Genomic DNA, 14,069 nt, shown 5'->3' with positions numbered 1-14,069 from the left:
GGCCTCCCGAGAGCTGAGCACTCCCCAGGCAGAGCCCCAGCCCCTCCTGTTTCATGAGCACATCACTGGGACCCTCAACAGGCAGATCCGGGACCCCTGGGCTCCCACGCTGGGGCCTCAGAGAACAGGGGTGGGAGCCGGGGCCTCACAGACGGTCCACGTGGCCTAACAGGCCTCACTGCCCGAGAGGAGGCCGCCCTCGCCCGCCAGGATCAGCTGGAGACCCCACAGGGGTCCTCAGCCGGCAAGGGGACAAGGCGTGCATGGGTGCCTATGGCGCAGAAGTCCTCCCCCCATGGCTGCTGAGTGCCCTGGGCCCATCTCCTCCCCTCTGGGCATTCTGAGCCAGCAGCCAGGCACAGGATGAGAAAACAGAACTGCACCACATAAGTGCCCACAGAGCGGCCATGCAGCCTGCCGGGCGGGGGTGGGGTGCGCACACACGATTGGGTTCCAGCAAAGCCCACCCTGCAGGATGGATCCTGATCAAGCTGGGCGATGGCCCCCAGCCCCTCTCTGTGGAGAAGTAGCTATGGCTAACTTCTGGGGACAGTGAGGGGACAGGGTCCCTGAGGGTGGGCAGGAGAGCCTGAGGAGAGGAGAGGGGCTGTGAGCAGCAGCCAGCACGCGGCAGGCGCTCCCCCTCCCAAGGGAGAGCAGGGTCGGCCGCCCCCAGTACCCTCAGGCAGGGCCGCCAGTCCCCTGTGCCCACCCGAACCCTCTACACCCACCAGGGAGGTCGGGAGCTGAGCTGGCCCCTCCTCCTCCAGGACCCCAACAGCAGGGTGCCAGGGACCTTGGGGGCCCAGGGGTGAGGGACCTTGGAGCATCAGGGTGTGATGGTCACTTCTGTCCACTCCCACACCCAGGAGCCTGGCCAGAGCAGGACCCCCTGCCTGGGTCACAAGACAGGAGCCTGCAGCCCGGCTGAACCCAGATCCACGGGCCCCCCGGCACCCCCAGGCCACCCTCAGCCACTGCCCAGCTCACCCCTCCTCTTACCTCCCACGCACATCCCGACCCTGGACCCAGGGTCCATCCCCATAAAGGGGGAGAAGGCCGGAGGCCCCTTCCACGTACTGGCCCCACATGGGGCCCTTGTCGCGGGGCCCTCCCCACATCCATCCCCAAACTGGTGCTGGAAGGCACCCAGCCCCTCATCATCTGAATCAGGAAACCGAGGCTCAGGCCTTGCAGGGCAGCTCTGAGGGGCTGAGCCAGCATTCCCGGCCAGCCCAGGGCGGGCATTTCTGTGTATTTTCTCCTCCAACCAGGCCCCGGAGGAGAAACTGGGGCCCAGCCTCCACAGATGTCGGGGCTCCAGGAGGCCTCGTCACCCGGAGCCTGCCCAGTCCCCCCCCACCCCACCCCCGCCCCGTGCCCGGAGCGCAAGGCCGCTGGGGGTCAGGCGGGCAGGAAGGGGGCGCGAGATCACAGAGGTGGCCAGGGCCACTGGCCAAGGCCCTGGTGGACGCACGTCAGAGGGGCCTGCAGGAACCGCGGGAAAGAGCGCTGACCTGGCCTCAGGAGGCCACGTCCAAAATAACCAGCCCTCAGCCAGGCGCACGTAGGCCTCTCAGCCTGGGCACTGCCAAGCTGGGTGCAGAAGGTCATGGCTATTTCTGGGCCGGGCTGGCAGCGAGATGCAGCCCCCCAGTGCCCCCAAAGAGCTGGTGCAAGAGGGGCGGCCGAGGCAGGTCCCAGCCGCAGGATGCGTGGCCTCTATCTGGGGCAGGGGTCCTGCCGGGGGACCCCACGCTGCTCCCTTCCAAAAAGCCCATTGGCATCATCAGCATGTCCGGGTCACGTTGGTCTCATCGGGCGGTTCCGGGCCTTCTCAGCCACGAATCCCTGTGCTGGGCCCTTGGCCGCACAAAGCGCCACAACCGCCCACAGCACGCGGGGGCTCTGCGCTCCGCTCTCCAGCAGCTCCGACTTCAAGTGCACAGGGGAGGCTTTGACTGTGGCAGGAACCCCCTGTGCCCACACGGGCACCCCCTGCCCTGCCAGGCCACATCCCCAGAAACACCTCGTCACACAGCCTCCAGCCTGGGGCTCCGCCTGCCTCATGCAGGTCAACACTACCACCCCCATAACTTTGCAGGTGCCAATGGTCATCTGACCAATGGGAACCTGGGGCCCAGAGAGGATGTGAGGCCCTGAGGTGCAGTCTCACTCGAACTCCCAGGCCAGGCAGGTTCTCTGTGGGCCGAGGGGAAGGGGACGGTTCCCTTTCATCACCCCAGACCCAGGCTTCTGTCCACAGAGCCTGCCCCTCCCAGCAGAGCATGAGCTTGGGAGCCTGTCCCGGTTCCCACCCTGGCTTCCCCACTGCAAGCTGTGTGCTGCTGGGCACATCTCTCAGCCTTGCTGTGCCTCAGTTTGTTCATCTGTGAAACGGGTTCACTGGAAGCTCATCCCGCATGGAGGTGCCGCTGGCTGTTCTCCTGGGTCTGGAAGGACGATCCCCTCCAGAGCAGCCTTGCCTGAGTCCCTGGATGCTCCCACTGCACTGGGCACCCACGGGGGCTCTGATGGGACTCTGGGATCCCCGGGAGGGTCCACATTCAGGGTCCTAATTCTCCCAGTGGGTTCCTTGGACACCTGAGGGGACTTCTTCCTGCAGTGTGTCTCAGAGCCCTCATTTCTCTACACACAGGGCTATCTGATGGCGGGCAGTCAGCAGCGTATTTCCAGAACTTTTCTGAAGCCGGGCACTAGCAACGAGGCGCTTCCCAGAACCCACCTCAGCAACAGCAGGCTAGGCCAGAGAAGGGCCCCAGCCGCAAGGGTCCGAGGGCCTCCAGGTCTGGTACCCTCCTCCTGCTCGCCTGTGTGTCTGGGAGCATCTCTCTGAGCCTGGGCCCTGTCTGTGAGGATGGACGATGAAGACTGCGGGCAGGGATTTGAGGGGTGCGGCGGGCGGGCCACACTGGCAGTCACTGCGTGGCCATCACGGCAGGGCGAGGGCCGAGCACGCACTCCTCCCCTCCCCCGTGTCCCCACCTGGGCCATGCCATGGCGACAGTGACCTGAGGGTGGCAGGATTAGCTCCTGGATGCAGGGGTCCCCTGCCACGAGAACGGCCCGGATACCCAGCCAGGGAGGGCAACTGGAAGCCTCCAGCCGAGGGGAGCTCAGCGCCACCCCCCAACAGCCCCGCCAACCCCAGCAGCGCGGCTTCCCCAGACAGAAGGCAGCAGAGGCCGGCACCGCATGTCCGGGGCAGCCAGGCGTCAGGACCCGGGCGCCTGTACCCCCAGCTTAAGCACCTGCTCAGCTCCCGGAGAGCGAGCGGGGACCCATGGGGACAGAGGACCTGTGGGAAACCCTCTTCTCCGGGGCTGAGCCTCCTGCGGGGCTGAGGTGCCTTCCAGCCTGGGGTCTGCACCAGGCCCCGGCTCCCTTGAGGGGCTCTGGGCATGGCTGCGGGCCGCCTCAGCCACACCACCCCTCCCTGCCCAGCGGCTGACTTCAGCCCCTCTCTCTGAACCACACAGCACAGCCCCACAGCCTCCAGGAGGGGCTGGGGGCAGAGGCCAGGGGAGCTGGCCTGAGGGTGGCCCCCAGGGCCCAGGGACTTGTCTCCACCTGGCAGCATCATGCCAGCCATTCCCTCGGTCAGAGGAAGCAGCGGCCTGCAAGCCTCCTCCAGAGAGCCAGGCCAGGACTCAGAGGGGACGCTGCCGGCCAGCACCTTGGAGGCCGGGAGGCCCCTGGCGACACCTTCTCCACGCCAGGCATGGATGCTCAGAGTCAGACAACCAAGTCCTGCTGTACAGCACGGGGAACTCTACTCAATATCCTGTGCCAAACCATAAAGCAAAAGAACACAAAAGAGAACACGGATGCGGCGGGCTTCCCTTGTGGCTCAGTGGGTAAAGAATCTGCCTGCAATGCAAGAGACCCAGCTTCGATCCCTGGGTTGGGACGATTCCCCTGGAGAATGGAATGGCTACCCACTCCAGTATTCCGGCCTGGAGACTTCCACGGACAAAGGAGCCTTGCAGACTACAGTCCACGGGGTTGCAGAGTTGGACATGACCGAGTGACTAAAGAATACATACATATGTATTAAGAGCCACTTTGCTGTACAGGAGAAATTAACACAACACAGTAAATCAATTCAGTAAAAACGCCCAGGGCCAGATGGGTGTGAGTGCCGGGCAGCCGCTCCTCACCAGACCCAACAAGGCCGATGTAAAAAGAAATATATGCGCAGAGACAGACCAGGCAGGGGGCACGCTTCAGAGGCCCCCAAACGGGTGCCCTCTTTGCTCCATCTAACCCCTTGGCGACACTGAGCCCCTGCAGGGGACCTGGGGGGCAGAGCACAGCGGGGGCTGCCCAAGTGCCCGCCCGGCTCTGTGCCCAAGCCCCTGGGGCACCCTGCCGCCTGGGCTCTGGGACCAAAGCGGGGGAGGCACCAACAGATCCCAAACAGAGAACACAGGCCCCACGCCGCGGGGGGACAGGGGTCCCGGAGTCGGGGAGGGGCCTTTGTGTGCAGGCATCGACCTGCCCCGAGGCCATCAGTCCCCTATCTGCTCAGACCAGGGGCAAGGATGCCTACCTGTGGTCCCGCACCTGCTGGGCCCGGCGTCCTGACAGCGAGCAGGTGCTGCTTCACTTTCTTCTGCAAGAGCGGACCGAGCCCCTGCCTGCTGAAGCCCTGGGCCAGAGCTGGGTTAATCCTATTTGCCAGACTAACTGTGAGCCTGCTCAAGCCAGGCTGTGTAGGGCAGGGGAGCCGTTTAAATTTATTTTTTTTTAATGGAGATAAAATTCACCTAACATGATGTTCCTCCTTTTAGCTATCTGGAAGTGCACGCTTCGGTGTTTTTTTTAGTACATTGAGTGTCGTGTAGTCATCACCACCACCAATTCCAGAACATTTCCATCACGCCCTAAAGGTACCCCCCGCCTGTCAGCAGGTACTGCCCATCCCCCTGCCCCAGGCCTTGACAACAGTGAATCTGCTCTCTATCTCGATGGATTTGCCTGTTCTGGACGTTTTACACAAACGGAGTAAATCACGTGTGGTCCTTCACGTCGGGGTCCCTTCACTCCGGACAACGCCCCCCAGGCTCACCCACACTGTCAGGTAGACCAGGACGCTGAGTGATGTCCGCAGTGTGGAGAGAGGACGTCTGGGTCGTGTCCAGGCCTGGTCTCACTTCACCCACGGGGACTGAGCTGCAGCACGTTGCCAGGGAGCAGGGCTGCACGGGAGGGTCTGGGTGGCACGGGGGCCACATGTGGCAGTGTCTGGTCAGCTCCTTCCCAGGCCCACCAGGCTGCCCAGGTCCCAGGCAGGTCCCGGGGGGACAGAGGCCCCAGCAGCTGGGTGTGAGGGAAGGGGCCTCCAGGGTTCCAGGCAGGACAGGGCTGGCCTTCAAGGAAGGGGAAGGTCGGTCAAAGCCTTTTTAGAAGTTAAAAACATAACTGTCACACAAGTAGTGACCACGGGTCTGAGACCTATTCCACCTGTGATGGCACTGGCAGGTGGCAGTGCTGGTTCAGAGGAGAATCCCTGGATTCCAAGCGTTAAAACCAGAGAGGAGGAGACAGATGGGAGGTGTTCGACAGGGCAACGCCACCATCCGTGCCAGACAAAGCGGCACGTCCAGGCGACTCCCCCACATCCAGGGCAGGTACAGACGTCCCGAGAAAGCTGGACGGCACCCAACAGACACAGAAGGACACACCGTCCCCCTTCTGCCTTAAGAGATCCAAACGGGCGAACGGGGGTGGGTGTCTGGGCGGAGGGCACGGCCTGAGCAGAGGCCTCAAGGCAGGCAAGGGCAGGGTCCCCAGGGCGGGCGGGCTTGAGATGGGCACTGGTTCTCGGAGTCACCAGAGGGATGAGGGGGTCTCTGCGATCACAGATCCAGGCATGTCACAGAGCCAAGCGTGAGGTGAGGGTGAAGCAGTGGAAACTCCCCAGAATCCCCGGTCGGGGGCGAGAGGACTGCCACAGGCGGTGAGCTGGCAGCACCTGGGCCCAGTAACTGAGGCCACCTGAGGTGACCCGGAATCTGGGGAGCATCTACCCAGAGCCAGTCCCCCGCTGGCATCCCAGGGCTCCCACGCCACCCCCACTCCCTACGTGGTGAAAGCTGAATCAGTCCTGTCCGCCTCAGCCGAATCACGCCGAGGGAAACACAGCATGCTTACGGCTGGAAGGAAGGCCCCCGCCGTTTCCTTCCTCCTCTTCTCCAGCCTCACCTGTGTGCTGCCTGGAGGCGACTCTCTGCAGCCCCATGGACTGTAGCCTACCAGCCTCCTCTGTCCATGGGATTCTCCAGGCAAGAATACTGGAGTGGTTGCCATTTCCTTCTCCAGGGGATTTTCCCGACCCAGGGATCAAACCACGTCTCCTGGGTTGCCTGCACTGCAGGCGAATTCTTTACCGGCTGAGCTCTCGGGGAAGCCCACCTCAACTGCCCTCCCGCTATTACTGGATCACACCCTCAGATCCTGCCTCTGGCTCTCTGCGCCCACTGTGAGTCTGTCCCCGCGCCATCCTGCACCACCACCAGGCCTCTGTCTGTGGGTGCCACTTCCCCAGGACTCCCTCCTGGCCCTCCTGCACCTCTGCAAGTCCCACCTCCTTGGAAGCCCACTCACCTGCTCGCAAGCTCTCGCTGAGCTCCTACGGGTGCCCTGGCTGTGCTGTGGACCCAAGGGCACTCTCAGGGAGCAAAGCTCAGTTCCTCGCACAACAGTGAGTTCGGCCACAGCAGCCGGGGGGTGACCCTAGAGGCCAGACGCCCCCAGAGCACAGCCCTAGCACAACGAGACAAGAAGAGAGGCCCTCAGCTGCCAAGGAGCCCCCGCAGCTGGACTCCCAACACACTGAGAAGCCCCCATCTCTGATCCAGCTTCCACCCAGGCCCCTCACCGAAGGGCAGGGGCCTGGAGCCCCGCTTCACAGGCCATCACAGAGCGCACCGCACCCAGGAAGACACAGTCTGGGGCTCTGGGCTCAGTGTTCCCCAGCACCCGTCAAGGCTTCTCCCGTTTCAGAAACCTCTCAACAAGCAGCAGAGAACCCAGCCTCAGCCTCTGCCACCTCCCCAACTCCTGGACGTGCGCGCCGCCAATGTCTCTTAAAGAGAGCACCCCTCCTCCCCCTCCCGTGTTCTGCTGGACTCAGTGTCTCGTTACGAGGCAGTGGGGCAAGGCCAGCGCTGCTCAGACCTGGGTCAGCCGCACTCCACCTCTGGGAGGCACCCACATCCCCAGGGCGGCTGCAAGGCTGGGTCACAGACTAGCAGGCCTAGCATGAAGTTCGTGCTCGGGAAGAAGGGTCAGGGACCCTCCTGGGCCAGGCCCGCGGCTGCCTGTCCTCGGCCCATGGATGCCCCTGGACCATCCACCCTGGCCCAGGGCTGGCTGGTGGCCACGCCTCCCGGCAGCGGGTCCTGCATCCCAGATCCGCCCGAAGCCCTGGTTCTCACGCTCGCTTCCTCGGGGTAGGGAGTGGGGGCAGGGCACAACACGCTCACCCAGGCCCTGAAACCCCAGCCCCCTCTCTGGGAGCCTGTGCCCACAAGGACCCGGGGCCAGAGCCTTTCACTGGGAGGGGGGCTGGGGGAGAGGGACAGGGGAGCACAAGGCGGGAGACAAGGAAGAGGGGGTGAGAGGAGGGCAGGAGGCCCGGGGGGGGATGCTCCCTCGCCTCCTCAGGGCTGGCCAGACAGGGGCGTCTAACCCTGAGCCCACCAGGGTCCTTCTGAAAACAGGAGGCCAGGCAGGAGCAAGGCAGCCAAGAACACAGGACACGAGGGGTCAGCGTCCGTCCCGAAGCCGGGCAGGCCTGGCAGTGTCCGTGGGAACAGGGCCCGGGCTCGGCCGGCCACACTCGGGCCAGTCAGTGGGCATCAGGGCCATGGCAAAGGCTGGGGCAGCTGGGCATTTCCCGAGCGGCAGGAGCCCAGGCCCCGATCCTGCCCCAGCCATGTCCAGACCTACAGGCTGATCTGGGGCAGGGGGTGTCTCGTGGGGGCCCTGGGGAAGGCTGGAGGGGCGGCGAGGGGAGAGAGAAAGGGTCGGCAAGTCACAATCACCCCTATCGTCACCATCCACGCCCCCAGACCCCGCCGGCGCTCTCCCCGTCTCCTACCTCCCCTCGGCCCCAGCCCCTTCGCGGCCACTTCCGCCCACAGCCTTCTCCCCGCCCCGCTTAGCCACCTCCTCCCTGACCCTCAGCTGGCACCAAGTGTCTCCCTCTGGGTTAGGGGCTCCTCCTCCAGCTCCCTGGACCCCCACCACCCCTAACCGCACTCAGCCCAGCCCACCCAGGGCAGAGGCCACAGTGGCATCGTGCGTGTGTGGAGACCATGATTTTGTGGGCTGTGGCCACACTGGACCTCAGGCTGGGGACAGGGGCGGCTGACGAGGTGGACAGACGGCTGGACACTATGATGAGAGGCTCAGTCTGCACTCCAGCATGCATGCCCCGCAGGCTCTGCCCAGCTCCTTCCTCCACGCTCCCTGCCCCCCACACCCCACTCGGGGACCCCCAGCCGCTGGCTGTCCTCACAGGCCTGGGGGCCCCTCGGGACGGCCCTTCCGGTGACTTCCTGCCAGGGAAGCTGGGGGGAGGGGTAAACAAGGCCTCCAGATGGCTTCCTGCGGGCTGCCCGCGAGCGTGGGAACGGGCCAGCTCCAGGGCAATGGAGGAGGGGAGGGCTGCGCCCTCAACAGAGCACCTTCTGCCCCCTCTCCCCGGACGCCCCCTCTGACACCTCCCGACACGCGCAACTCCATCTAGGGAGCGGGACAGGCCCCACCCGCGGGCCAGAAGCAGGACTTCCTGCCCACCATGGCCTTTCCTTATCAAGCCTGCCCTCCTGCAGAGGCAGGGACCCCCGCCCCATCTGAGAGGCAAGGGACACTGAGGCCAGGGAGGAGAGGGTCTCCCAGGGCGCAGTGAGTCAGTGGCTGGGCGGAGGCGGGTCAGCCCCCACCTCAGCACACACCTGGAGGCTCCTCATCTGTAAACAGGGGGACGACAGTCCAGCTCCAGGCCCCTCGACAAGGACGGCACAGCCCCGGCTCGGGAGGCACCGGCGACAGCACATCTGGCCCCCACACCAGGGTCCTTGGTTCTGGGAGACAGGGCAGCGACAGCCACCGCCACCCAGCTGACCAGAGGATGATGGCTGCGCCTGGACTCGCGCCCCTCCAGCCCACAGCGGCCTCATGACGGCCACTGAGGAGATGCTCTTAACTCAGGCCCTGAGTCCCGGGGAGCCACCCTTGCCCAGCTCCCCTCCAGCCGCTTTGGTGACCACATCCTTCAAGCCCAGGTGGGATACCATTTCCTCTCAGAAGGCCTCCCTGATTTCCCGTCCCCACACAACCTCAAAGTCTGGGGGACGCACGCTGCAGGAAGGTGACAGCTGTCCCCTGCAGGTCCTCCTGTTCACCCGTGGTCCCTTCCAGGGTCAAGACCACCTCTCTCTGCCCTCTCCCATCCCCCACGGGGCCAATACAGGCCTGGCAGCCCCTCGAGGGGCACATGAAGGCAGGAGTAGGGGGCCTGTAACCTGCACCCCCTACCCCACTACACAGCAGCCAAGCTGGTGGTGACAAGGCAAGAGGGATGCACCTGGGGAGAGGAGGCTATCACGGGGGTGCTGATTCACAAAAGGGTCCGTCCAGGCCCAGGACCTAGGCCCCCGGGTGCCACCAGGAGAGAGGCCCGCAGTCAGCGGCGAGGGAGATTTCAAGTGAATAACTGCACGTTACTGTGTAATCCAGCACAGGCCCAGCAGCCTGGTGCTCGGAGCGGTTATGAACCTCCTGGGCTGTCTGATTTTTCATGAGGAGCCCCATCATAAGGAGCACCACCAAGTCTGTGCTGAACACTAACACGGAGCATGGTTAGGGTGACGCTCCACCCCCGACGTGAGCTCCTGGGGCGGGCAGTACCGTCAAGGTAGGGCCCCAGGACCTTTCTGCCCACGCCCTGCACAGGGTCAGGCCCAAGAGCACAACTTGACAGGTGAATGGAGGCCCCCAGACGGCCCCTTCCGAGGCCACAGCCTTGGAGACTTAAAGGGCTGGTCTGCGGGCGGTCACACGGGGCAGATGCACGGTTGCAAGTGGGTCGTTTGGCTCAGGTGGCTCCGGCTAAACCGCCAAGGCCACCAGCTTTGTCCTGACCCCCATCCAGTCTGCGGTGGGATCCAGGGTCTACTCCGAGCTCCCCATTCTCTAGACAAGAAAACTGAGGCCAAGGAAAGGCAGGGGCTGGCCCAGGGGCACCCAGAAGCCCAGCAGAGCTGGGGCCATGGCTCTGGGCTCCCTAGGGCCGTGTGGAGGGGACAGCGAGGTCTTGGTGGGAAGTCCCGGGCACCCTCAGGCACCCCCTGAGCTCCTCGTGGCAATTCCCAGCAGATGCGCCGGTGGGCAGCCGGCCAGAGAGAAGTGAAGGCCAGGAGAAGGCCCAGCAGCTGACCCCGTGGGGAGATGAAAGCGGAGGGAATGTTTGGCTTGGCAGGGCCCGGTCTAAGCAAGGGAGGAGGAGGGCCACCATGGCTTCAGCAGACGATACCCAGGGATGCCAGTGGGCGCAGCAGAAAGGCGCATGGCTGGGGGCAGGCGCAGGGCTGGCAGCAGGTAAACCCACTGCAGGAGGCCGCCGCGGAGCTCCGGGTGGGGTGGCGGGGAATCCTTCTGGCCCTCCCACGCCTCTTCCAGGAAGCCTGAGTCACAGGAGGGCCCCGGGGCCCAGAGAGCGGCCAGGAGCACCAGTCCCACGGGAAGGGGACAGGGCAGGGCCGCCCGCCTCCTCCAGCTGGGCCAGCCCCGGCTTCGGGGTCTGTGTGGCGACTAAGGCCATGGGAACAGGCTCAGGCCGCTCCCAGGAGGGGCTGGGGGGATGGAGGAGCTGGTGACAGCGGGTCAGAGCCCCGCTTCCACAGGAGGGGAACTGAGACTCCAGAGGAGAAAAGTTGGCTCAGAGCCAGACAGTTAATGACCTGTTATCAACCAAGGGGGGCTCTGGTCAGGCAGGCCTGGGTGCCGGGGAGACCCACAGCCATGCGCATCGACCTCCTGGCTGAGCCCCGTTCTAGCACATCAGCTCCCCGCCTTGCACCAGAGACCATCCCACCACCCTGCTCTAGAACACTCCATGGCTCCCGCCGCCCCTTCCCTCAGAATCTGAGTCAGGAAATGGAGCCAGGGCACAAGGCAGCCCAACCTTCCAGCTACCCGCACCCGCCACGCTGCTTCCTGCCTGGGGGGCGGGGGGGTGCACGCACAGAGCGCCAAGCATCTGGGGGCACCGCACCCATTGACAACCTCAGATCTGATCTTGGCCCCTCATTTGCGGGCACAGGATGGAAACCCAGGGCCGTGACATCCACCCCTGGATGCATCCAGGACTCAGCTCCAGGCAGGCACACAGTAAGTGCACAATAAAGGCGGTGGCCGGGAAGACCCAGGATAGAGAGCGGGTTCATGGCTCAGAGGCCCGAGAAGGGGAGACAGCGGGAAGAGCCACGCCGGGCTCAGGTCTGACCGCTGGTCGAGTTCCTCCTGCTGTGCCTCCCAGAGGCTGCAATGGCCGAGAACAGCAGAACCCCCGGCCAGTCATCCTGGAGGATCGCCACCTTCTAGAAATGACCGCTCTGGTCTCTGCAAGGCTTGAGCCGCCTCCCTGCCCGCCGAGGCCTCGGGTACTGCGGCTCGGTGCTCACGTCCAGTGTACACACCACCTGCCTTGTGAGGGCCGGGAGGGGACTCTCACTCCTAACAGAGGCTGGGGAGGGGCCGGACCCCAGGCCAGGCCGGACAGGGCCACTAGGCCGTGGAGGCGTCACTGTGACAAGTCCTGGGCCTGGCCGTGGCTTCCCCCCACCCCTGGCCTGGGCGGCCCTTCCAGATTCCCAACAGGAACCCTTTCCAGGCACCCAGGGGGACTCGTGGCACCAGGCCAGAAGTGGCCTTGGACAGAGGGGCTCCCCTTCCTGCGCCACCACTGCCTGGAGCCCCTGTGACCTCAGGAAGTGAAAAGCCTCAGTGAACTTTGGCCTCTCGCTGCAGGGCGGGCAGACGACGACTCCCGTTGCTGGCGGACAGACCAGGACGGATGGAAGGGGCCTGGCACTAAGCGGGCACCGACACACCCGAGGCTCGGCTTCCTTACCTGGAAGGGAGCCACCAACCCTGCCCCCCGGAGTCCCGGAGACAGGAGACGCTCTGGCCCTGGGGACATGGACAGAGTCTTGTTCCAGAGAAACGGACCTGCCCTCATTCCCTCCAGCCTTTGGAGGGCCCCCGGGCCTGGTGTCCTGGCCAGGAAAATGGCAGGGTAGAGGGAAAACAGCAGGCCAAGCCCTGCACCCTCCAGCCAGCCCAGCAGCACACCCCACAAGCCACCCAAACACCCAGCCCTGAAGGTCGGGTGCATGAGAGCAGGGCCACACGTGTCCTCTGGCCCTCGGTGCCCGCAGTGTGGCCCCTGGGCGTGTGCATTGTGGGTATACACAGCCCCATCGGCCACTTGGTATCACTCTCCCAAGTGAGAGAAGTGTATGGTGAGGCGGGGGACCTGAGGCGGGCTTGGGGGTCCACCATGCCCAAGACAGGACAGCCACGCCAGCTCCTCCTAAGGCTGCCCTCTGCCCCTCACCAGCCCCCAGCCCAGCTCCACTTCTTCCTGGCACTGTCGCCACCTCCAGGTGTGGGCAGTGCCACCTGATTGCCAGTTCCACGGGGCCGGGGCCAGGTCTGCCCTGATAACAGCTTATCAAGGCCCAGCACACAGTAGGTGCTCAAGCGTTGGTGACTCTGTGAGACGGGCACGCCATCTTGTGGCTCCACTGAGGACCACCACCAGACAGACCGGGGCACCATCACCCACCCCTCAGTCCAGCACCGCGCGGGGCACAGACTGCGTGGCAAGCACTGCGGGGCTGTTGGCGGAGGCCAGCTCCCCAAGGGGACAGTGGGGGGCATTCTCTCTTCTTGAATACCTGCAGTGAGGGAGGCCTGGGTGGCTGTGGAGAGACCCTCAAGCTCACCTCCAGCCCCCTTTACTCCACACAGCAGCCTGTCGGGCAGGGCCACCAGCACCCACTTCACAAGGGGGAAAACAAAGGCCCTGGTGAGGGGCTGGACATGACTCTACCTCTCTGGGCCTTTGTTTTCCTCATCTGAGAAGCGGGGTTAATAACCCCATGGACAGATCTGAGGAGGTCACTGAGGCAAGGCGCCCACACAGAGCTGCAGAGGTAGGGTCCCCGTCCAGGCAAGGCCACAGGCACCCTGTGTCCACTGACCCCCCTCTAGTCCACAGCCCTACACGGCTGCGGCCAGGGACCAAGGACCCACTGGAATCTACACACCACCAATGCTAAGCTCCCAGGCACTACTCACCACCACCTGCTGGGCTGACCACAGAGCCCACCAGCCAGCAGGGGAGGCTCACTGCCTGCCCGCTGGCCAGGGCCAGAGTGCCCAGCACACTGTGACCTCTGGCCTGGACCCCACTCACCACCCTCCACCCGGGGAAGGCCAAGCCCAGGGCGACAGCTGCTCTGCAGTCATGGAGCTGACATGCCACCCACCCCAGCTCCACCGGCCACCAGCTAGCTGCCCTGGAGAACACAGGAGCGTGTCCCTGAGCCGCTTGGCCAAGGCTGGGACCTGCTCTAAGCTGGGGTACTGATTGGACAAATGAACTGCTGCCGGGCTACCAGCGCCCACGCGATCTGAGAGCCGGGGCTTGCTCAGGTTCCTGGGACCTGGAGCTCAACCTGGGCGCCATACGCGGGGCCGGGAAGCCCGTGGTGTTTGTGGCGGGCAGGGGCGCTAGAGACCAAGTGCCCCCAAACTGTGCGGAGGAGCAAACTGAGCAGGGGGCTGGGGGACGGCACGTGATCCCCAGCGCTGCTTGGGGCACAGGGACTCCGGATGAGGGTCTCCCGCCCCCAGGATCGGGAGCAGGGACCAAGCCTCCCAGCCCGGCGTTCACCGCCGGCCACGCGGGGGAAGCGGCGGGCGGCGCCCCGAGCCGGCCCCCCACCCTACCCCGGGCTGAGAGCTGC

The sequence above is a fragment of the Bison bison genome, unplaced genomic scaffold (assembly GCF_000754665.1).
Source record: "Bison bison bison isolate TAMUID 2011002044 unplaced genomic scaffold, Bison_UMD1.0 scf7180017864036, whole genome shotgun sequence".
NCBI lineage: Eukaryota > Metazoa > Chordata > Mammalia > Artiodactyla > Bovidae > Bison > Bison bison.
This window is presented reverse-complemented; position numbering follows the sequence as displayed.